A 26,079-nucleotide genomic window follows, 5' to 3' on the forward strand; every position below is an offset into this window, starting at 1 on the left:
ATATCCGCAACAACAGCAAACATATACAGATACAACAGCAAACAGCATACGGCAACAACAGTCAACAGATAAGGCAACAACAGCAACAGATACGGCAACACCCAGCAACAGATACGGCAACAACAGCAACAGATACGGCAACCAAAGCAACAGATACGGCAACTAACACAAACAGATTTACAGCAAACAACATCCATCAAGATACATAGCAACACAAGCCAACACGATACGGCCAGCTTGTTTTCCAAAGTGGGGAACCAAACGTGGAACTTTCATGCAAATTTTTTACACAGTTAATCAGTTAGTGCTCAAGTGGAAATGAGCCAGTGAGGCATGGAGGTTCAGTTGCTAGCAAACACATCAAGAATGACCCACATTTAGCTCAGAGAACAAACTTCCAGAAAACTGCAAAACATCCGAAATACTGAGTTCCTTTAATTCAAAGCTATCCCACTTGTTTAGAGTCACTTTTGATTACTAACTGAAACATTGGTGGATATATCTGATGTATATTTTCTTGATGATTTTGATTACAAATTCTAATGTTTATTCCTTGTTTCATAATTACTGTGTTGTGGTTTTATGCTGTAAAACACTTTGCTGAAATGTGCTGTACAACATTTCTATTAAACTCGACCTGACATTTGAGTAAGCCTGAGTAACAAGTGCATCACCTCAGTACTAAATCACCTTGGCAACTCCTGCTGTATACAGTCATTATGTACAGTAATAACCTGACAGAATTTTGAAGCCTGAAGTTAAAAATAAAACTCCTAAATAAATAATTTGCATATTGCTAAGTTTGAATGCATTCCATTAAAAGTGTAACCTGATTTTTAAAAGATGAGAAATAACTTGTGCTCATAAACAGGTGGCTTGGTGTAATGCTAGAGGAGAAGTGGAGGGGCTGGGGGGGTCCAAAGACACACTCACTGGTCACTTTATTAGGTACGTCTTGCATCAGTTTGGTATGAGGCAGATGATCTGTGAAAAAAAGATCTCATCTGCATTTTCCCAGTGCTAAATGGAAACAACCAATCAGAGCCAGGAGGCGGATCTTAGCACTCTCTGCTACACTACAGCTAGTTAGCGACGATGGATAAGCAGTTTTCCTGGAACGGTATGTTGTTTTCACATCATTAGCATATTTAGCAGTGAGTACATAAGATTGATTGACAGCGCTAAACCCCTCCTCCTGGCTCTGGCTGGTTGTCTTTGGTGCGTTTCTTCAGAAGACAACAGCAGCTCAGGGAGGAGGTGGAGATCGATTTTTTCACAGATGACCTGTCTCACATCATGCCGCGCGACATGGCGACCGCTTTAATAAGTAAGAAAATAGTTTTTATAAAAGTTAAATACTGCAGCTTTAAGTGATAATGCAGAAAATAAATGCCCAGTTGTGCTCATCAACACAGATTCACTCTAGATTACAGTCACCTGTCTCTGTTAGTTAATATTCAGACATAAAGCAGATCACTGTGTGCACTGGGTGATGTCTGTGGATGAGGGAAAGGCAGGCGAGGGAGCGAAGCTCCAAAGAGTAGAAGTGTTTTTAAGTTTTAAGTTAAGGTCAGCAATCTGAAGCAACAGGCAGCAAGAGAAGTGCAAACAGAGTGCAGGCAGGTGGAGTGGGTGGAGGCGAGCATCAGGGGGGACTGGTGACTGAAGGACAGCTGCAGGAGTGGAAGGAGAGGCTTACAAGATGTCAGTGAGAAATGCTGTGATGAAAGCTTAGGAGATTGATTGCACTAACAAATAGAAAGCTTAAATACATAAGATGCAACAAACAGTTCGGGTTGAGGAGTTTGGAGACAAACTTAAGAGAGACGAGGTTCAAATGGTCTGGGCATGTGCATAAAGCTCAGTCTGGAAGGCAGGAAGACTGTTGAAGGTTTATGGATGGAGCAGGAGCATGCTGCACTCCAAAAACAAAGTCTGACTGTTTTTTTCTAGTTTCTAGTGCAAATATCCTAGTATCCTGGAAATGACACGAAATTGTCTCAGATCCATGAGCATTTACAGAACAAATGCAGACTGGGTTGACGTGGTGAAACAGTTCTGTGTACTGGAGAGACAAAGTGCAGAGGGACTTTCTACAGGATGTGGTCAAAGTGGACAGAGGATGTCCAGCCTGTCAGGTCTGACCTTTCTGTAACTCAGATTGATGCTTTGATTGGAAATGTGATGTCATTGATTGGATAATAATACCAACTACTCCCATCTAAGTTCTGCTTTGTTTTTGTCTGTTTTTTTTTCTTTCTTGGAAACAAAGTGCAAAAAGCGAAAACAAAAGCAACATAATTATGTTATTGCAATGTAATGAAATGACACAAAATGAACTTTTCAGCAAGATAAAGGAGCTGGTTTTGAGTCAACAAGGTTCCAGGTCCACAGGCAGACCTTTTCTCTTATAACAAGACAAACTGTGAGGCAGAGCGCTGATGTAACATCTGTGATAGAATCCATTTTTAAAGTCCACCCTTCACTCTACTGTAGATAGAAATAGCTAGCCTACATTTGAATTCTGATCTTGTATTAAATGTCATAAATAAATCCGACATGTTTTTCCTCTTCCTAACAGAATCTGTACTTGTTGCATAGAAAATGTCTGGATGAGTGTATTTCTTATTTCATCTGAAAAGCTTTAGCTCGTCCACACCAGCTGGGTTTGGCGGCTCTTTCAAAGACTCTGAATGTTTTTATTTTCTCTCTTTCTTTTCCGTTTCTGTGAAGTGCAGAAATAGAAACGTTCCTAGTGTGAAGTTAATGAACTAATTATTTTCATTAGCAGCAAATATCAAACCCCAGACATGATCCTTGTTTCTCACTAAATGGTCATTTAATCTCTGAGAGTAATTAGATTTCACTGCCACTAATCTTTCACTGGTTAAAAGTTTGTTTTAAATGCTGCTCAGTGTAAAAAAGTTCAAGATGTCCTATTATAATGTAATAATGTTAGTTATCATTGCAGAGCCACTCAGTAAATTAGAATATTACTGAAAAGCCCATTTATTTTAGAAACTCAGACATTGGGTGAAACATATTATATAGATTAATTACATAGATGGATGATGAAAGCTTTTATTTCTGCTAACTATGATGATTTATTTTAGTTTAAGATAACAAAAACATGATATTTAAAATTTGAATATTACATCAGACCATTAAAAAACACTCTTAAAAACAGAATTGTGAGTCTGGAGAAAATATGTTTGATGCCTGCTAAAATCTAACAAATAAGCCTCATCTGAGAGCATAATTCTAAATGATTGAATATACTGTATATGAGCAAGACTTGAGAGTCAGCTGAGTGGCTACTTTTAACCAGGTTAACTTCTCAGCTGTCTTTAATCCACCCGACTCGTCCTGCTTCTATGTGTGGAGCAGAAATGTTCCAGCTGCTGCTCATTTCTCCTGCTTGTCGTTTTGTACTCTTGCTGTTTGGACATTCTTGAAGCCAACATGCTGAAAATGAGAGCTGTGCTTTGGAAACCGGCGATTTGAACTTATTTTTATCTGCTATTATCTGCTGTTGGCCTGCTGCCCAGGGCGTACCCTGCCTCCTGGACAGTGCAAACAATGAATGCAGCAAGGAATTGTGGTTAAATAGAACAAACATATTCTAGAAATTCAGATGTGACATCAGAAAAGTGACAGGTACTCGAGGCGTGTAGGTCCACACCAAGGTTTATAGTTAACCAACCAACCAAATAACAAAAACTGAATTTGAAAAAATCTTTTTGTTAACTTAAATAAATAAAAAACAATCATTAATGAGGAAAAACTATAATTAACCAGAAGGATATTGTGCATTTATAAAACTAAAACTTATTGAAATTATAGATGCAATATCCTTCATTTTTGTGTTTATGAATCTCTCTATTAACCTTTTGAACTGATGGGAAATTCAAAAACAACTGACTTTGTTTTTCCACACAAGCAGGTTACATCAGCCGTCGGTTAAATACGGCACCATGTTTCAACATTTTCATTTGTTTTTGAAAATGGTATCTTCTGTGGAGAATTCATTACCCAATGGATGTTTAATACAACTTTGAACTAACTCTGTACCTGAAGATGAACCAAAGTATGAAAAAAATAAAACTAATAATAAAAACTAAATTGAAACGAAACAATATTTGACTAATAACATATAATAAAAACTATCAAACACACTAAAAACTAATTACTGAATTAGACAAAAAAATGTAACTAAACTATAATAAAAAAACCCTCAAAACTGTTAGAACCCTTGTTCACACAAGGATAAAAGTCTAAAAATAATATTGATATACTGTACAGTACAAAATTACTGTGTAGCTGTCAAACATAATGTAGCATACTCAGATCCAAGGATGTTTGTGCATTAAAAAAACAATAAAATATTTGCAATTTACAAAAATAAAAACAGAGCACCATAACCAGCAGGGATGTGAAGACTTGGCGAGTTTGTTGGGCGCAGCTGAAAGTCAGGATCTATGATTACGCTGCTTTGTGCACGTAGGATGAACTTAGCTGACCGCTAACTCTCAGCTCCACATTATAGTAATAGATGACTGATGCTTGTCCGGAGGCCAGCAGGGTCCTCAGTAGTTTGCAGACTAATTGCAGACAAAACTAACACAAAAACGACTCTAAACAAATCAAAGACCTCCGGATTTCCAAATGTCATCACTTCAAAACAAGTCTTCATTTTTATAACCCAACAAGATTCTAAATATTAACAGTATCAAATTCAAAGCACTTAATTCAGATGTGTGTCTTTTGAAATTACAAACAGCTGTGCTGGAATCTAAATCCATCTGGATGTCTGAGCTGATCAGACAGAACCAGTTTTCACCAGAATCCTTCTGCTTTAGTTTAATGCAAGATGCATCATGTCCTATAAGTATATAGGAATTCAGTCAAGTTTAGAATTGCTTACTTATGCCTGGGGGAGCAATTTGAGGTTTGAGTGTTCACCAGTGTGCACCCACACAAACAAACCATTCACACACAAAACATAAAAATACAAAATATAACAGAGGAAGAGGAAGAACAGAAAGGGGGTTAATAGCAGCGGTTCTCTCTGCTGCTGGCAAGAAAACACCAGCGTGTCAGGGGGCAGAAACATTAACATCATGTAGAAGTGCAATTATTACACTGTAGATAAGGCAAACTGCCCACCTCTTGTACTCATATTTAATCTTTATTTTGTAAGTAGTACATTAAGGCAGCTTCCAAAACTCCACATTTCTGTATTAGATTTTTGAAATCATAAGAAATGTATAAATGAGCAAATAGGGGAATATGAAGATGTCAACTAGAAGATTTCTGAAGGAGTTTAAAAGATTGAATTATGAAGCTGAATCCAGCAGCGACGAGGACATCGATCATCCTCAGAACTCAGATCAGTGCAAATGAATTCACAGAACTTTTTATTTTTTTGCTGAGCTCATCGTTCTTTCTGGCTACAGAGGAATCACTTTTTTTTCCCTTTCCTGTCCCTTCTGGTGTTGACTGGATCAATCTGGATGGTGAAGCTGCTCAATATTCTGTTTGGATAAAAACATATATATTTTGTAATCCTTTTCTGGGGAAAAGAAAAAAGACAAAAAACTATTCTTGAAATGATAGCTGACATCCTTTATGATGAAATATGATAATTCCAGTCTAGATCAGTTTTCTTCATGAACCGTTTCAATCCATTCAGTTTTTTCACATTACCTAGAAGTCTTGCCAGTCCCATGTGTGGCTCAGGTGTATGTAGAAGTGAACACAAGTGATTAGATCTGGATTAAAGACACAAACAAAGAGGGGAACAAACTGAGAAACGTACAAATTTATTTCTGTTTATTTTAATATCACCAGAACAGAAAACCACAATAATTTTCTTTCTAATGGAAACTGTGCATTAACTGCTTCTTAGTTATAAAAACCATTGATTTAATATTCTAGGTCTTTTTTATTCCTAGATTACAATCACAGAAACGCACGGCGAAATGCGCTGTAAACACATAACTGATTTATCTTTAGCGCCTGAGAGCTGCAAAAAGTACAATTTTTGTTTTGTTGATTGCAGATTTTTGCTTCTATTTTCCGGGACTGTAGAATGTTTTCCTTGTAGTGTTTTTCTGTTGGGTTTTGTGTAGGCGTGTGGGTGTGTGTGTGTGCGTGTGTGTGTGTGTGTTTCTAGCTTGTATCAGTCGTGTGTTTGCACCTGTCTGCCACTGTATGAGCTGACTGAAGAAATGCTTTAAAATGTGGACTTAGAACATGGTGACCCAAAGACAATCAAATGTCTGGTGAATCACTGAGGAGGAGAAATGAAGCAGTGGACGAAATGACGATGTGGGTAATAAGAGTAATAAAAGTAGTTGGTTTGATTCATTCAGTAATTTTACATTAACTGTTGATAATCTTGTTCTTTTTTCATTTGAAAAAATTCCAATGGGATAAATATCTCACTTCATCAGTTAAAAGCCAATCTAAACTGATCTGTTACTGATTATACAATCAATATAATAAGACCGATAAGTGTGATACCAAGCACTGTCACTTTTGTAACTTTCTGCAAAGCAGAGCTGTTCATTCTGAAGAACATGTGGATTACTGTGCAGTCGCTGTTTACATACAAATAGTTTCTCTCTGTTTTTTTAAAGTTTAACTTTGTATAATTATTGTTAATCCATTACTAAAAATCAAGCTGCCAGTTTCAGTGTATGTGCTGTCCTACTCTTCTTACTAAACATGCATTCTAACTGTCGCAGCCTTTCGTTCCAAAAAAGCCAAAATAAAACTCCAATAAAAGCTGTGGGTGGGAACAGGTGGTTTGGGATTTGTACGCACTTTGACTTGATACATTTATTGTAAAAGTAGAAATAAAGGTCTTGTAACTTAGTTGAAATGAAAAATAATCTCAATTTAATGTTTGAAGGTGTAAACAAGTGTAAATAAGTGTTCAAGTGTTCAAGTGCGTACAAATCCCAAACCACCTGTTACCACCCACAGCCTTTATTGGAGTTTTATTTTGGCTTTTTTGGAACGAAAGGCTGCGACATTTAAGTCAAAAAATCATTCTACCAAACCTCCCGTCCACACCAGACATCCCCCAAACAATCCACCCAGCACCAAGCACCCAGTGTGTTCTTAATTACTCAAATTGGTGGGAGGGTCTAACAATTAACAACGTAAATTAAACAATTCCAAATATAAAAATTTATTACAAATTTTGATTCTAAATTAACTTAAATATATTCCAACTACCCAAAGAACAAAACAAAATTGGTAGAAATTATAAACTACAAAACCTTAGCATAAATGGCCACGACACTAACTGTTTCTTGTCACTGACTGCCCTCCGTATCTCTGCTTCCTGCTCTACAAAGACACGGTTATCAAATCTTTCTGCCCTCAGCTCTATTGTCGTGAACCATCTAAAGAGCTGTTGTTGTTCCTTGCAGAGAGAGATGGTTCATTATTAATCAGACTGGCTTTGAAGTAGATCTGATTGATTTGTCCATCTGCAGTTTGAAAAAAAGAAAAGAAATCTGTGTGCATTACAAAGTCCAGAGTGTAGATCAATGGCTAAGTACTTGATGGATTTTTCAGTTTTGCTTCTGTATTGCAGGTGTCATGTGCATGCAAACCTGATCAGCTCCAACAGCTCTGAATTTTTACTGCATTAATGTTTGTTTTCACTTTTATGTCTGACAGACCGGCTCGACTTGAACGCTGGCTCGCTCACTTCGTCATTTTCCTGGGGAAAATGTTTTCATGATGTAACCCTGAGAAAGAATTAGGGATGCAGAAAAGGGCTCGGATGTGACATGTGAAAACTTTTGTGGGAGGAAGGAAGAAGACCAAACGAACGAGACTGAAGAGGAGCGAGAAGGCGTCGACCTTAAGACCAGAGAGAGAAAATATCCAAGGCATTTGCTGTTGATTTTCAGGAAACGTACAGAAACAAAATGTAAGATTTAGTCATCACTTCAGCCGCTGAACTACCTCAAAATCTATTTATAGTAGCAACGGACTTGAGGGGTGAAAAGATATATCCAGTTCCCATGGCGATGCATGAATGTTGTCGGGGTAATCCAGTTATCCCTCCATTTTTGTTTTTCGCAAAGGCTCCAGAAATAACAAACTATTTTTAAAAATCCTTCATCTGAATCTTTTGATTCTTTATATTGCCGTTTTAATGCTTTTGAAATTCAAAATTAGAACCAGTGAGAGTGCTCCCATTTAGTCAGAAAATATTTTAGATCATGATCAAATTAAGCCTAATTAAAAAAAAAAAAACAACCAAAAAAGTATTCATAATAGTTCTTTAACACAGATGGAGAGCTCCAAAGCAGACACTCAAAGATCACTCATCTTGTTTTCATTCTGTCTTTGTTCTACTGACGAGCCAAACTGCTGAACTATGACCCTCTTCAGTACAGCGGAGGTTTGCTCAGTGCTAATATCTAAATGAATCATTTCAAGACGAGTTAAAAACTGCTTCCTGTTTTAATCCAACATCAGAAGCTCAAACAAAGTAACTCACTGTGATGCTTTCGTAGCTGAATGTTGTCCACCAGCCTGAAGCAAAGTCGACACAACGAGGAAACAGTTGAACTAATACTTCCTATCTAACTTCAGAATAAGAGTCTGGTCCAAAGCAATGCATTATGGGCACCTAAAATGAATTCACTTATTCATTAGATGAAGAAGCATGCTGACAACATTCACTGGCACTTTGTGATGACAAATGTTACAGCTATTTAATTTTGCAAGATGCTACATCTCTTCACTGTACAGAAAACCCAGTTAACCAGCAGAGAGGTTTCATCTCTGATCATTTGTTGAGGATTTGCTTAATATCTGTGAGTAGCTGTAGTCTCTAGAGGTTTTACACATTAATTATAATCAAAGAAAGAGATTGTTTCATTCACATGGCAGAAATCTGATAAACTCCCTGAAGAGAAGTCAGCTGCTTTGCTCTAATGACTCCAACAGGCTCTTGTTTCTGCTTGAGGCTGGCAACAGCAGGCTTCATTTGAAACATCATAACCGAGAATCAGAAAATAGAAAGGTTGGTTTGGTTGGACATCATCAGGACCTGCTGCTGAGACGCATCACCACGCGCTTCTCAGCAGAGACAGTGTGTTCGTGGTGATGTGCAGTGCTGCTCGGTGTCCACCAAACATTGTGTCTAATGGCCAAAAAGCTCCGTTTTGGTTTCATCAGACCAAAGAACTTTCCTCCATCATGGCGTCTCCCTCATGCCTCTGGGCAAACTTTAGTCAAGCTTCGGTCTGAGTTTTCTTCAAAGGTAACTTTCCCCGTTGCCACTCTCCCATGAAGGTTTGACTGGTGAAGAACCAACTGTTGTTGTCACGGTTACGTGGTGTCTTTGCTCTCTGGTCTCTCAGGCTGTGAGAATGTGGCCATAATGTGGCCATAATGTGGCCATAATGTGGCCACGTTCCTTCCATGTCTGGATGGATTTAGCTGAACTCCAGAGGAAACTCAACGCCTTGCAGATGTTTTCAGAAGCAGGATGTCTCGGGGCGAACCGTGGCTCATCCTTCACCACGACAGATGGTGTTTTTGTAATAGTGTGATGGGAGAAATAGGCTGTCTTCACACAGCAGGTCTTGATGCTCAATTCATATTTTTTCTTGCTGAAATCAGACCTCTGTGTGAATGTTTTATGACCCCAAAGCGACTCAGATGTGCAGAAGAAGAACTCAGACGTGACGCAGCTGCGCCCTGTTTAGTTTGAAATAATGGACAAAAAAATCCCAGAAAGTACAACTAACAGCGATGACCTTTTGTGGATCATCGACTGCAGTTTCTGAAAAGTCTGTCTGGACATGGAGTCCGATCCAAGAGCGGTTCCTTCAGGATGCTTCAGTGGAGTAGACTTCTTTTATAATTCATAATTATAATTTATTGGTATTTTTATGTTCAGTCTGGTTCCTTCAGGTGCAGAATTATGATGCACGTCTCAGGTCAGTGACATAAAGGTCTAGTTAAATTCAGGAGGACTGTTCTGTCTGCAGACTTTGAAAACAATCATCAGATTTAGCTCCATATATGGAAGTGGTAAATCAGACTTTGTTTGGTGGGTGAAAAGTTTGTTTGGTCGATCAGACTGCTGTGGAAGAGTCGATATAGGCAAAAAAAAAAAGATCCGATCTGGGTTGCATTTTCCTGCTGTGTGAATCATTTTCTAAATAACAACAATGCAAAGTGTTTGAGGTCTAGTCTAGCCACCAAACTCCACCTGTAGAGTAGTTCTACTGCACGGCTAACAAAATAGCCCCGACCTGCATGCTAACATACTGTAGTTTGCTGAAATCCGGAGCAATGTTCCTTTAATTCTGTTATCCTGCTGAATGCGTCCCCACTTCCCTGAGGAAACTGAGAGAGATTAATCAAATCAGCAGCAGCAGCAGCAGCAGCAGCAGCAGCAACAGCAGCAGCAGCAGCAATCTCTCGCTGATTAATTCTATCAAACCAACCTCGCCTCTCAAAATAATACCTTGTTAATTTAGGGGCGCACAATGGAGGAGTGATACCTGACTGACGAGCTCCCGTCACTCGTGTTTACAGGAGCGGATGTTAATAAATCCTGTGTGTGTGTGTGGGTGTGCGTGTGTGTGTGTGTGTGTTGGCTGGCTGCTGTTGATGAAATCAGAGGGGGACCGAGCATTCCTGACGACACAGCGCGAAACAACAGCTCCTGCTGAAGCAGCTGCTGGAGGGTTGAAATATTTCATTCACCGAAGAAGGAAACACGTTTCACTGTCCCGCAGCCATTCCAGGTGGGCTTCAGTGGTGCATATCACGCGCGTATGGCGGTCAGTCATTCCACGCAAAAACGCGTGACTGCAGCACATCATAACAAGAGATTATGTCACCTTGTTGGCTTATTATTTTATTTACATTTGAAAACTTGCTGATGGAGACGGAGGTTTGTGCAGCAAAGGCACGAGCGGTGTTCATCTCCATGCACACAGACCCCCCCCCCCCCCACACGCGCGCGCGCGCACCCCCACACGCGGACACACACACCCCCTCCCGTATGTGTGCACGTGTGTGCGTGTGTGTGTGTGTGTGTAAGTCTCCCCTTCTTTGCCTCCACGCATCTGACAGCGTCCCTCCCTCTCTCTCCTCCTCCCTCCCTCATTAGGCGTTACACCGGCAGCACACCGACCCACTCCCTCTCCTTCTAACCGGGAAATAAACACAGAGCGGCGGCAGCAGCACTGAACTCCCCACGGTGCGCACCATCTATGATCCTCTGGATGCCTGTGTGACAGGAGGGTATGTTGGCAAATTCGTGTTGTGTTTTTCCTCTGACAGCTGACTGCGTTGTAAACACGGTGTTGGTTTCGTTAAATGCTCCTATTTTTATTTATTTATTTACTGTTTATATTTGTTTTTATGCGCATAATTCGCAACTGATGGCGGGTTTTTTTTTGTGCTGTGGTGAAAGACAATTTGTTCGAGCTGAGGCTGCTCCACACACCGGATCATTTTCTAACACGCATGGACTTTACCCTGCGCTCCCTGCCGGAGGGAGGTGAAGACAAAAAAAAAAATCCTGGGAATGAAGCAGGAGCAAGTTGTTGCGTCGTTTTTGTTTTTTTTTTTGCGCCTACTGGCCCTGTCAGTGTGTAGACTACACGACCAGCAGGCAGGAACCAGTACACGCTCCTACCCGGGTTCCTCCTTCGCTGCGTGAAAAACGAGCTACTTTAATGCTCTCCAACACGCCATAACCTTTCTTGTCATTTTTTAAAGCTTCAGAGATCAGCTGCTCTGCTCATGGCCCAGCCCGTCAGGGCAAACTGGATCTGCTTTTGGATTAGTCAGTGTGTTCTCAAACACACCCATTGCTAATAACTCAGCAGCCTCATTTTGCTTATGTACAGAGCCTTGCAGATGTATTCACACCCATTGAACTTTTTCTGTCTTTGCTACATCAGCTTCATGTGTTTTTGGGTTTTGTCTGATATTCACATCTTGACATTTTTGCCCATTCTTCTTAGAAAATAGCTCAAACTCAATCAGGTTAGATGGAAAGCAACTATGAATATCACATTAAAATTTTTTTGCTATATATTCTCATTTATTTGGATCTACGTCTGGGCTTTGACTGGGCCATTCTAGCACATGGAAATGCTTTGATCTGAACCATCCAGCTGAATCCGCTCCAGTTTCAGGTCTCTGAACTGCTTTCCTTCCAGGATTCTCATGTGTTTAGCTTTATCCATCGTCCCATCAGCACTGATTAGCTTGAAGAAAAGCTTTCCCACAGCACAATGCTGCCAACACCATGTATCACTGTGTGGGTGGGGTGTTAGTTTTCTACCATACATGCCATACAGTTTTGGCATCTTGGCCAAAACATTTAACTGTGTTGTCCTCTGACCAGATCACAAACGCTGACCCCTACAAACACAAAAACTGAAAGTATGACTTCCAGCGGTTTTCCTTTACACTTACTTTATTTATGCTTTAACAGCCACAATTATACTGAAATTATTTAACACTGAGGGTGACTCCATGTACTACTTACTACTTCCAGGTATCAAAGATGCTGAATACCAGTGATGGACACTGCTAACTAAAAAGTTAGTTATACTAACCCTAACCCTAAATCATAAGCAATTATTCTGCTAACACTAAAGCACTACACTAATATTTAGCAGTAGCTAGTGCTAAAGTGCTAACTTCAGTTCAAACTACATCTACCAATTAAATTTTTACATGATAATTTACACATTCTACAATGCCTGGATATCTCATATTATTTTTATATCTTGTTCTTATTCAGAATTTTCTAAAGCACTAACTTACTTAGTGCTTTAGAATTTATCTGGAAAAATGAATTTAGGGGAAGCTAAGTGAGCTAAGCATTTTCAAAGTTAGCCAAAGCACTAGAGCGCTAAGTGAAAAATGAGCTCTGCTATTAGCACAGTGCTGAATACAAATGCATTCCACACTCAGACCACAACCATAGAGCTCTTTGTTTTTGTTTTTTTTGCGCTCCACAAGTATACACTGCCTTTTGTAGTTTTCTCACATAAAATCCTATTAAAATACAGGGACGTGTGTGGATGTGACATAATAACATGTGAAAAGGCTCTCGGGGTGTGAATACTTTTAAAAGGCACTGTACACTTAGCATGTGTTGGGCTCTCAAACTGTGTTGCACATGTTTCACCAGCAGCAGCACAATGTGGTTATTTTTTGTCTTCAGAAACAAAGAGTAACTAAACTTGCCCTCAGCTCACAGTGAATGAAGCTGTCAGTGTTCAGTGTGCAGACGGCCGACTTCAGTAAGCAAATCTGTCTGCAGAGGTGGAGCACGCTTAGGCAATTCCTTACAAGCTATGCAAAGAGTTTCACAATTATTCCCCCGGCTGTCACAGCCTATGTAGAAATATTCTGGCCTACTGTGGAATATCCAAGGAAGCTGTAAGAGGAATTCTTTTTACCTTAAAAATGATCACGTATGTGAATTTATTGACCATTTCTTAACATCTGAGAATACAGCGAAACGCCATTTTGAAGTGTTGTTGTTGTTGTTGTTGAGGCTGTTACTGCCAGAGGCTAAACATTCAGAATGACAGTTAGTCATTAAACATGACTGTTTAATCCAAACTGTTATCAAATGCAAATGCATTAAAAACTACTTTGATCTTGTAATCCGTTTAAAGATGACTAAGGTTCTAAAATGTAAATATGTTCCATATAAACATATTTCTCCCCAAGCCTTTTCCTTTAAACAGGGGAAGTGTGGTGTAGTTTTTGTTTCTTGGAGCCAGACACCAAAAGACCTGCAGCTCTTTGATTTATGCACCTAGATGACAGTTAGTCTGCTATTAGAAGCCTTGAAGAACACGTTTTACATCACTGGTTATCTAAATGTTCGTCCTGACTTTCAGTGTCTTGTAAGTGGAAGTAAATATCCATTAATGCACACTTGGAAGGTTCCCTGTTGACCCTCGTTCATGACCAGGAAGTACACAGGGTCATGTGGGAGGTTTTAGAAAACACACAGTAAAAACAACTTCTGAGGTATGAATAATGAAATCATCAAGCAAACAAAAAACGTTGTCCTTCATCAAATTGAATTTGGTGAAGGACAATTTTAATAAGTTAGGATTTGGTTATCCAAATGAACTTAACCCTGCAAAGTTAATAAAAAAAAAACAAAAAAAACTTGCACAACTAAAAAGAAGCAACATCCTCTTGAGATCAGGTAAACTGAGCAGCCTGTTTGATTTCAAATTTTACTCGAGTGAAAAACCATCAGTTCAACAAAACGACTCAAACGAAAGAGAAGAGGTTTTGTTTTAGTGGGTCTTCAGCTGCATCACATTCTTCAGATTTGATCTTAAGCTGCTGATGGGACTGCTTGCAAGTGCAAAAAGTCAAAGATTCACATAAATGCACATTAACAATATTTCAAATCCTTTGATTTACTTTAAACTGAGTATTGATTTAATATTTTCTGTCTTATTTCATTTTTTGGTGAGATGGGATTCAAATATGCTTTTGAATGCAGGCGTATTCACACTCCTCCAGACTTTCCATGATTTGAAAAGTGCTGCTCACATAGTGCTGGTTAAACAATATGTTGCAAAAATGGAGATGTACATAAACAGTCTGCCAGGTATTGTGATGCCTAGTGTTGCCTTGCACTTTGCAAAGGCAAGTATTTTTACAGGCTCAGGTAGACTTTTCATTTACATATTCAACACATTTAATATTATATTGTATCACTTAGATATCTATTTTATGTAAGGATGTACAGCAAGAATAAAATAGGGCCTAAAACAAAATCCTTAGAGACCCCATTTCATACATTTATAGTCTTTGTCATAATCTGATTTATACACCCACTAAAAGTCCCTTTTAAGAAGTCTGCCAACATTGTATTAAACTACAGAAGTGTCCTTTGGACTGTGAGCAATTTGGAGTCAGGTGTTAATATTATTGTTTTGATCATTAATCCTGTATTTTGTCTAATAAGTGATATTGAGAATATGCCAGAAAGATTTTAGTGCTTGCATGATTGATTATGTCCTTCCTTTAGTCAATGATTCTTGCTGGTGTTGAGTGGTGAATGAAAGGGAATGTTAGAAAATCTGACTATGTGGCTTGTGGTTTTGTAATGGTGGAAGGCTTATTCAAAGTAAATACTATCCAGGTGTCTAAAACAGCATCCTGATTACACTGCTGCTGCTGCATTTTGGTAATGCACAAGGCCAAACAAAGGGAGCTTAGTGCTTGTTTTCTGATTTACTGCTAAACAGCGTTGCAGAATTAGCTGGTTGACATGTTCATTATTGGTCTCCATGGCGCTGCATGTCCTGCTTTTGTCCTGAGATGACATGTGACTCAGTTTCATATGTATCTGTGGTTCCAGTTCTGTTCTACCTTAACATTGTTGCTCAGTGAAGGCTCAGAAGTCCTGCCTTGAATGACACTGTGTCCAGGGCTTGTAACCTTTGCCACAACACTTATCATGAGGGAATATCAAAAAATTGTTCTAAAGTCCAAATGCCGTAAGGTTTTGAATTTGACGGCTCTAATTCAAGCATGTTCTACTGACTTTGACATCCTAAGTTTAGCAGATTGCTTGCTTTGGCTATTCAATCAATCAAACCCTCTTACTCCTATTAGGCACCTTCCCACTTCCTACTATGGTACCTTAGACAAATCATTTCATACTATAAAGATGATTTCTTTATTTAGAAAAGCTCAGGAGACACCAGAGTTGGTTAAAAAGTTGCTATGGGTGAGAAGCAAGGTACGAATTCAGCAAGTTCCTTAGCCTCAGCTGTCTGAACATACATTAGCTTATTACTAGGGTACACCGATAAATCAGCCTCATTTTCCTTAATTTTGGGAAATGGTTGATTGGTCAATAGTTACATGAGAAACTGGTCTTATCCTCCAAACTTATCTATCTCTACAAAGGTCTGAAAATCAGCCACTGTTCCCTTTTGCTGTGCTGTGAGAGGACTGACAGTCAGAGCTGTCCACTAGGTCAGCTTAGCAACAAATTCAGTGACTTTTCAGAGAACAAAATTGATATCAACCAAAACTCTCTGCACAAGTTAGAGTACATTTCTGCTTCTGCATGCTTTCTACCTTTACCATGCAAAGTCATAAACATCAATAAAACATTTCAGGAACGCCGATCCTCTTGAATCGTTTGGCTTCTGTGGACAATGTTCCGTCATACGTCCTGCTGCTGTTACTTTAATACAGAGAATAGAAATATGGCAGCAAATGACGTACATGTGAAAGATGAGCATATCAGAGTTCAGAAAACATGACGTTAATATTCTTTATATCACAAAAATCTTCAAATCACACATTAAATTTAAATCAATTGTATACTTATTACACCCTTTTCTCGCACCCTATTTCCATGTGTCATAGTTGATTATAGTAATGATTTCCTTCCATGTCGGTTAACTCTTATGCAACAAGACCGATCAAACCAAAATAATAACTACATGCCAGAGAGCTGACTCACCTCCTGCAGGTAGATGCTATTCATCAGAGTCATGGAGTTAAATATTAACAGTAAATTATAGAAAATGACTCTTTAAAGTCATCATTTGTCCAAGTGATTATGAAACGTCCGTCTGGCAGTTGCCTAAAGAGCAAAAGGTGACTCCATTTTGTGCCTAAAAAGTGAGGTACATCTGGTGAGCACAGAGAACAATAGAGGATTGCTGCTACGCTAACCCCCAACCCTCCACCCCTCCTGCTGTCGTACAGGTGGGCTTCTAAAAGTCTTTTAGTCATCCTCTTCCCCCAGACTGCTGGAACTGTAATCCTCATATGGCAGCATGGCTTTCAAATCCCATTAGCAAGGTAGCTAACATTTCATCTTTGTAGTAAACTACATGAAGGTCAGACCTTTTAAAGTGAATCAAACTTAAAGATCCTTCATATTTGTCCTGTACATGGAGCCCATGTGAAAGCAAAGTCTCGCTCCTGGTGACTCATGTCACTTTTTGTGTATTGACTTCAGCTGCCAGAGGCTTCTGTTGGGATTTTGCGGCTCAGCATGCTGCCTCCCAACATTTGCAATTCAGATGAGCTGGTATGAAGCATCCGAAGCAGTCGTCCTCTTCTCCCGTTCTGTTTGGTAGCAATCATTCCCTGCACTTGGAAGTTAACTCAACTGTTTTGTATTTTAGTTTTACATCAGTGTCGGGGGGAAAATGAAAAAGGGGCTGCTGCTGGTTACCTGTCAGATTCAAAGGGGTGGAATAACGACGGCCTTTTTTCTCCACTTGTAGTCGATTTGGTATCTGCTGTGTCATTTAGCGCATTCTTAGACGGCTGCATAATGATGTGAGGTCGCTGCGATCTGACCTGCGCTGCTGACAGCAGGCTGTGTGTTCATGTGTGTGTGTGTGTGGATGTCCTGCACTTGGCTGTCATTGGTTTTGGCCCAGTTGAACGTTATGTGACCCGTCATGATTGGGTTGCTTGGTGAGTGCGGTCACGTCTCTTCCTGTCTGCTAATCTCCACTGACCAGTCATACGAACACACACAGCAGTGTCCTCTATACTTGTGAGGACTCTCTAAATCAAAGCCGCATCCTTCTTGGATAAATTCGTAGCACCTTGTACTGTAGGCCCAAGCCTTGATAGAGGTACATAATTTCATCTGCTGCTCATCTTTCCCTGCTGCCAGAGCAGAATAAAACACGACTCATGGCCTTTTTCTATTTCCCTAAGGACCAATCTTTATGTCCGTAGAAGATTGAAGCTCATTTTTTTTGAATATCCTCCCTGATAAGTGGTCTTCATAAGGCACTTGTGTAGTTCAATTACCTTAAGTACACTTCCTTTAGTGAGAGCAGAACTCTTCTTACTTTTTATTATTAAACCTTGCTCTGAGGATTATGTCTGCCTCTTTTCAGTGTGACTTCACGCAACTGCATTCCAGTGTTTTTCACACCACTTTCCTTGAGGATGGTGGTACTCCACTTCCACACCATAAATTATGTTCATCCTTATCTTAATTGGCACAATCTGCTTAGTAATTTGGTTAGAACAAGGATTTGACCTAATTGATTTGATTTGCAATCATCATCACAGCATCAGTGTTGGCATTACTAATATCATAAAAAAGCAGCTGAACGTAAAGTTGGGTGGCTTTACTGTTTGCTGGGGGTCAACAACGTCCTCTGAAGGACAAACAGAGCAGAGCAGGTTTATAAAGTCTGTTTCTGAGCTGTGGTTATCAGGAACAGAGCAAGATACGTATGATGCTGTTGTTTGTTTGTTTGCTTAGAAGTCAATGTAAGTGATCAGTGGCATTTGCTTACCTATAAAGTAAAATGTTCCTGTTCTATTAATTCTAAAATCTCCATTTTGGACATTGTTTCTTAAAATTAGCAGCAATATTTTCTCACCAAAACTCCCCTTTTTGTAGAGAAAGGTGAGTTTCTCCAGAGAATTGGAACATAAAACCCTTTAATTTAACATGGATTGAATGATAAAAAAAACATTGATATAAAATTCTGTTTTTGTGTTTTCACCAAATGGATAAAGGTTTTATAATTCAGTGAAGTTTTGATCTGGTCAACAGCGACTCAGATCTAAAAGGTAGGTAACCTTTTTCAAGTTACCTACCGATCTACGTATCAGTGTTAATAGAGTCTGACGTTTGTGGGTGAATGTGACTCTAGAGTAAAGAACCTTGAGTTGTTATGAGTTGTTATGGAGTATTCTCTGGACAATAAGTCACTCTGATGTGTAAGACGCAGTAATTTAGAAATTGGGGGACTTCGTCCATGTTAGGATCCTTCAAGCAGTTTTCTTTAGCTTTCTTCACAGCTGCAGTCAGTAATGTTTACTCCTTGATTCGTGTCATTCAGTATGAATTAATATTTAACATATCTGTCAAAATATATGCAATGAAGAGACATGTAGCTTACACCTGGCTATAAAAAAAACTGTGGCTTTAGTCCAGGTAGTACGTGATATAAATGTAGTCGTTCTCTATAATATGCCTGACAGCATATCACCGTGTCCTTCTGAAGGAGAAGTAGTCGTGCACAACTTTACTGATTCTAAAAATATCTAACATTTAGTTTTCTTCAGTCAGTAGCAGCTCCCATACTGAAGAGTTGTATTAGCCCAACTTAATAGCGATATGTTGCCTTCGCTGCCCTGAAACAGGTCTGATTTTTGGCTTTCTGACCTGCCCGGAAGTGTAATTTCTGGTTTCTGGATGGATGAGCATCTTTCATCTCCCAACCAGGCATGGGTTCAGTTCTGCTGTCCAGATGGACCTCAGGTAGGATTTTGTCTTTGTTCCACACAGAGTAGGCGGTGTTTGGGTCTAAAAGGTTTGGAGCGGAGAATCCAGACACCTAATAGCAGATGAGTCGCGGTGTGGTATTGATTGTTGGCTGACAAAGCTGTAATTTTAGTACTACACCAAAGTACTACACTGAGACTACGTGTTTGTTTGCCACATGTGCTCCTCTGTTTTACCCCCTCCTAGCATTACAGCGCTGCCGTCCTTGAGTCTGACAGTTATAATCACAGTGGTGGCTTTTGTGCTTTTTGTTGTAAGGCAGCTGAATTAAGCCCCATAATAATGCAGCCTCCACCTCAGATGGTGTCAAAACTGTATTTTCCAGGGCAGCCTACAACATTATTTAGCTTGAATAGAGTGTCAGGGATTTGTCCACAGCAATGATCACTTATTTGGTCCTTCCACTATTGAGAATCCTTTCCCAGAGCAATTGGAGTCCTGCTGTTGTCTGTCTGATCAAGGGCTTTTACTTGTATTTTTAATTTATTTTCTTGCTTTTGGTTTGCCATCACACAGCTTTGGGGAATTTGTCGCCTCCCTCAGATTGCATCATTCTGTTTTCAGAGAGAGAAAGGGGACCTATTTCATGTCCCGAGACAGTTTTATTTGACCATTCTATTTCCAATCGCCACTCATACGACTTCTCAGGGCTGATGAGAGGCATATCACCATGTCCTTCTGAAGGAGAAGCAGCAAGGAGCTTTAGAGCCGCCTCAGCCCCATGACTGCCGTGAGTCAGCAGGTTCTCCTCTCCTCTCTCTCCTCCTCTGCATAACTACACTTGTCTCCCTCGTCACGGCCGCCTTCTTTGAACAAATCTCCCGCCTCTCACGGATGAGACTCATTGTGTTGTTTTTGACTTTGATCTTGAGTATTGGTGTTCAAAACGGTCTCAACGCTCCCTCTGTGTTCCAGCAGCAGAATGCATGTTGTGGGGAAGCTTTGTATTTGTGGGGAAAGAGAACAGTCGTCTGTTATTTTCAGGCTGTTTATTCAGTCTTTGCAGAAGTCTGCTCCGGAAATAATCTTTCTCCAGCTACTTTATTTTGGCATCTCTTGACAAGCTCCACCAGCAGCCATTGTTTTCCTTTGGCTACTTCACACTTGCTAGTCATTAATTAAAGCCTTGGCATCCAGCAGTTGTGGAGGAAGACTAATTCCATTGTCTGTCAGTGCTCATTTCTCTTATTAGCAGGATTGTTGATTTCCTCAGTCTTGCACTGGTAGATGAAGTATTCATACCCCTTAAACTTTATCACATACTGACTGCAATTTCAGCTGCCACAAGCCACAGATTCTCAGTAGGACTTCGGTCTGGACTTTGACTGGAACAGTCAAACTCACGTTTAATTTCCTCTTGGGATCAATAAAATATTTTTAATTAAATTGAATTGAATTGAATGACCATTCTTTGATCTAAACCCTTCCATTAAAACTCTGGCTGTATGTTTAGGTCGGTCCAAGGCGAACCTCTGCACGAGCCTCAAATCTTTTTGCTGCCACTAACATTCTTCTATGTGAGTTCTGAATGAAAAATGTATGACAAAATGTATGGCTAACCTTCCAAATTTATCTTAGGAACATGATTTGAAAACCAGTTGTGGGCACACTAGTCTAATCTGTTATAATAGCTGAGCTTTGTGTAGCGTTTTTGCTAACTTTGAAAAAGCTTAGCTCACCTAGCTTTCCCTAAGATAGTTCTAATTTAGTGTAATCTTTTAGTTTAATAAAGTTCAACATCTGTGATGAAGCTTTGGTTATTGACTGTTAAGAATTTTTCACATAGCTAAGGACTTTTACTGTAATCCTACAGTGAGCCCTTTATAATCGACTGATGCTTTCTGACCCAAACCCTGCCATGGCCAACCAGGGAAAATCTGAAACAGAGTTAGCAAAAGTCAAGAACTGAGAAATCAATTCTCAAAAAATATATATAACCCAGTGTCTCTGAGTGTATTCAGTGCCATTAGCGTAAAAACAATGTTTTGTTTGGGATGATTAAACTGCAGATTGCAGGTAAAGTACAGCTAAATAAAGCCTGTGGTCTGAGATTGAAATTTGTTGCCTCTTTGTGCGTCACTAGATATAAAACTCTTCTGAGGGCTGAGGGTTCTGTCTGACCTCTGCGTTATGTTTCCCTGGTAATTATACTGAATGATGATTGCGCACCAAATGTCCAGTGAGACAGGCAGGTGCAGTCTGCATGCTGGCCGTGTTGCCGTTCTCTGTACAGCTCCCTGTTTCTCACCAATACACCGTTTTCCTGCTCAGGCTGATCGGATGTTCTGAACTGGTCCAACAGGTTGTAGTGCAGATCCACAGTGGTGACTGTGCACTCACGATTAGAGTCTGTGTTTACTGTTCTTGGTTCTGATCCGTGGGCGCACTCCACAAACATTGTGTATGTGTTTTCTGTGTGGTTAGCCTTTTGTTGCTCCACCTCGCTGTTGTTGCTGTGTTTTCAGCCTCATGGAGGATCAACTGCACTGTATCCTCATCCAGGCTTTCAATCTGGATCGTGTTAGAAAGCCTGTAAATGATGTGCTTCTGTCTAATCTCTAATTCTCAGGGAGAAAACTCTATTTATCTTCGCTGTGTGGATTCTAATTTAGTTTGATTTCCGGTGATTCTATTATTCTCCTTTACATGAGAACACTGTGCATTTTTTTTCTGAGTCTTTCTTCAGCCTAAAGTAGAACTTTGCACATTTATTCAACATGGCAAAAGGACTTTGGAGAACATCTGCAACATAAGGACTTAGCTCATTGTGCAAAGTGGTTTCTATTTCTATGTGTTAGCATCTTAAAAATTAAATTCACAAGCTTGCTCTTACATATGAGACTCGTGCTCACTCGCTATATGTTGGCTTTCCACAGACTGGCAATTCATGCAAATTCCAGTAGCATGTGACTCGTTGCTAGAGGAACTTTTATTATTGTGGCTAATGGTAGCCAGTATTCATGCAGCTTACAGAGACACTCCACAGAATACACTCAGTACAGTGACATGCAGAAGAAGTTATCCATATTTTGTCATTTTACAACAACAAACTTTGATTTTAGCAGGACTCAGTGTGATAGGCCAACAAAGAAAGAGCTATGTTTCCATTCCGATGGCATGAGAATTTTTAGCAAACTTTTAAAAATATCACAAAGAAGAAAAGAAAGCTAATTAAGGTTTGGAGCGAATCAAGCAGGCAAAGTTTGATTTCATCAGTTGATGCTACATATGGCTATTGGCCCCTTTATGAGACAATTTCCCAAGGTTTGAATGCAGCTCTGTTAAATTCATCGTCTGAAAATAGAGTGTGGCACAGCTTCAAACCTACCAAGACATGGACATCCTCCTAAACTGACCGGAGTATTACAGCCAGGAGTCCTGTCAGCTCTGGAGGAGCAGCAGAGATGCCAGAATCTATTCACAGCTAGTCATGCTCCACAAATCTGTCTTCAGTAGAAGACAGGGAAGATTGTCAAACTGTTGAAACACAGCAAACAAAGAGTTACGCTCAGGTAAGACTAAAACATTCTGGCCATGTCCGGCATTTCCCATTTCACTCAGCAGCCGGTGGAACTTCACATCGGTGGTTTTGCCGTTCGCTGTAGTTCCCTCTGTGGTGAGGAGAATCTAAGCTTTTTGACTGTAAGTTCTGTGATTACATGATGTGAGTCTTCAGGATTTTATGGTATAAAGGAATTGGAGGTTGGCTGAATTTTTTTTTTCTAATTGGGAGAATTGCGCTAACACTGATCTCTGTAAAATCAAGCCTTCCCTTTCCTTCTTCTCCTCTAAAACGTTTCTTCTGTCAGAATGCAAGTGGTTTAAGTGTGCAGGCTGTGGGGGCGTGATCACAGATGATGAGCCTAGCTCTACACTGTGTTTTCTAGAGACGGTTGCCCTGCTGGGATAGTAGTGGTGCTTGGATAATTCTCTCTGATGTTCTCCCTGCTCTCTGTGGAGGCTTGCAGTGTTTGGTGCCGCCTCAGTTCCACACAGTGATCAGATGCAGCTGGAGCTATTGCTCCAATAAGTGTCTATCAGATTAAACTGAGCTTACATGATAGTAGCAATCATGGAATTGCAATATTATATTTGAATTTTATGATCGTCATGTGTGAGTTTGATCATTTTGGCAACTAAAACCAAGCAGAGGCTCATTAGGGACAGTACAAGTCTATCAGCTTTCTAAATATGCTACTAGCATACACCATGTGAATGCGTTACCCCAGTATGCACTTTCTTCATTACTTTGTGTGTAGTTTTGGCGGAACAAGAAGATTCTATCATTTGTTGTGCAATTGTGCATTTTCTTTTAAAGACATGAAATATCTAACAGGTACAGGTCTTTCACCTAGAGGTAAAGAAAGCTGGAGAATGGTGTCTCATGGGAAATCTAGCCAGAAGGATTACACCGGCTAGCGCTTCACGAGACAGACTTCACTTTTATCAGACATTCATTTTAACAGACTGAGATCTTATGCCTGGAGATAAAATATGACAGTACCAATCGTAGATGTAGCTCATTTAATTTGTTTTTTGTTTAGTATAATTATGGCTGGGAAATTTTACTGTGCAGCCACTGATAATTGGCTTCACAATAACAAACAGTAAAACAAAGATGGTGGTCAAGAGTAAAGCAATGTTTTCGATTTTTCTAGTCTTCACGTTTTGAAAGAAGCTTTGGAAAGTGAGCACTCTGAGGAAAAGAGGCAATAATCTACTGGAATAAATAATTCAGCTCTTCAGTTATTCCGTGGCCTTCGACGGGGTTTTAGAGGAGCAAATGCTAATCTGCTGAGCGGTTTCAGATAGCGTGAGGCTTTCTGTTTAAAAGGTTGGTGCGGTTTAATGATCCCAAACTCACATTAAGGAACACCCAGAAGAAATGGCTCATGAAGTCTCAGAGCCCAGGTTTATTTGGGCTATACCAAGAATTTTGATAATTATTTGTAACCTTAATTTTGAACTATAGTTTTAAAGAGTTGTCTATTTAAAACATTAAACAAAGCAACAGTTTAAACATGTTTCATTGAATAGATTTATCTTTTGGTCAGTTCAGTCAGTTAAATTCTATTTAGTTTGATTTTGTTGAAGTCAGTTTAACTTAACTAAGTGTAGTCTAGTTAATTTGTGTTCAGTTCACTTCAATCAAATTTAATCCAATTCATTTTAATTCACTTCAGTTCAATGCAGTGTATTCAAATTATTTCCAATTTTACCTAGTTTGGTTTCAATTACATTTCAGCTAGATAGAATTCATCACAGTTTAGTTCACTGAAAGTGATTCCAGTTCATTTCAGTTTTGGTGGACTCAGTTTAAATCAATACTGTAAATCAATTTAATCGTTTTCATTTACTTAAGCCGATTCAATACAAATGTATCTTAATTCACTTTAATTCATTATTCAAACCAATTTGTTAAATTCGGTTTTGTTTCATTGACATTATAGTTCAGTTTAATTCAGCTCCTTTCAGTTCATGTTTTTACAGAACCAGTTCACATCAAGAATCATTATAGAGCACAAATAAAACCCACAAGTTGAATCTAATTCAATACAAACCATAAACCAACTATTTGATTTTATTGAAGTTGGCTGTTCACTTCATAGGTGAGCTAAAATTATGACCAGAGTGCATTATAAGACAATAGTATAATTTAAAAAATTATATGCAAATGACTATTTACTATTTTGTGATGGTAAAGATGTTTTATTTGGAGCATTTATTAGAAAACCTTAAACATTTTCACAGCACAACTGCAGTTATCCTTTTTTTTTTTTGTCCAAAGGTTGAACTTGTTACTTTCATCCATCAGAGTTGAATTATCTTTCCCCTCATTGTTCCCATTAACCATTTCTTCCCTCTGTGTCTCCGTGTCGGGTTCTGACTCCGTTAATAAGCGTGTTGATTTATGCTCAGCAGGCTTGGCTGTGACGACGGTCTGGACTTCATTGCTGAGGCTCCGGCTTGCGTATCTGGCGTGTGTACAGCTGTGGTCCGTCTCAGCAGTGGGTGTGGAGGAAGTTAGTGTTTTTCTACTTTAGGTGGTCCTCTCTTCTAAGTGTTTGATCGTTCAGGCATTTGTGTTATCTTTCCTCACAGAACACTCTCACTTCCCCCCCTCCACCTGCACTCAGACTGTGGTCAGGCTGCTTCTCGTCGCCACAAACCACTCACTGTTTTGGCATCAGCGCCTCGTTTCATGTGACTGCGAGCTTTTCTCTGATTGCTTTGCAGTTTTCGGTGCCTTTCGCCCAGAGATGCTCTCATCTCATCCATCAGTTTTAGTTTTCACTCATGTTTTGACGTTGGCAGCGATAATGAGAGGCTCGTTTATAATTCATGGCATGATTGATGTCCCTCTGGTAGCCGTATTTGTGCGGCAATCTCACCAGATGCGTCGCTGCCAGCAGCGGGAACGCACCATCAGAAACTGCTGGCTGCCGGTCCTGATGGATGATTCTGACTTGAAAAGCTTAAAGGGCCAGTAATATGTAAAATCAACTTTTTTGAGCTTTATATCATGTTATAATGTTGTTCCTTCATCAAAAACATACTTAGAGTGTTGCCTTTTTTTTTTTCTTCCATATTTCAGAAATCCTTTAATCTCCATGGTAACCATTCAGCTGTGCAAAACGCCTATGTAGACCTAGCTCCACCTTCCAGGCGAAGCTCCTCCTCCTGCAGAATTCTAGCTTCTGAACTTCTGCCTCACAAAGCAGCCCTCCCACACTCAG

At 39.6% G+C, this 26,079-nt stretch overlaps 1 protein-coding gene across 9 annotated transcripts in view; it reads left to right on the top strand.

Annotated features, from left to right (window-relative positions):
- Positions 1-11,092: 11,092 nt before the first annotated feature.
- LOC116710966 (band 4.1-like protein 1) overlaps positions 11,093-26,079 on the top strand; it is a 104,801-nt gene continuing 89,814 nt past the window's right edge. For 3 of the 9 annotated variants that reach the window (XM_032550314.1, XM_032550312.1, XM_032550313.1), the window contains exon 1: positions 11,101-11,295. The gene's annotated coding sequence lies outside the window, so the exon portion shown is untranslated. Of the gene's footprint in view, positions 11,296-26,079 lie in introns of all 9 variants that reach the window. The other 6 variants (XM_032550306.1, XM_032550310.1, XM_032550308.1 and 3 more) reach the window with 4 other exon arrangements.

The sequence above is a fragment of the Xiphophorus hellerii genome, chromosome 20, assembly GCF_003331165.1.
Source record: "Xiphophorus hellerii strain 12219 chromosome 20, Xiphophorus_hellerii-4.1, whole genome shotgun sequence".
In the NCBI taxonomy this organism is placed as follows: Eukaryota; Metazoa; Chordata; class Actinopteri; order Cyprinodontiformes; family Poeciliidae; genus Xiphophorus; species Xiphophorus hellerii.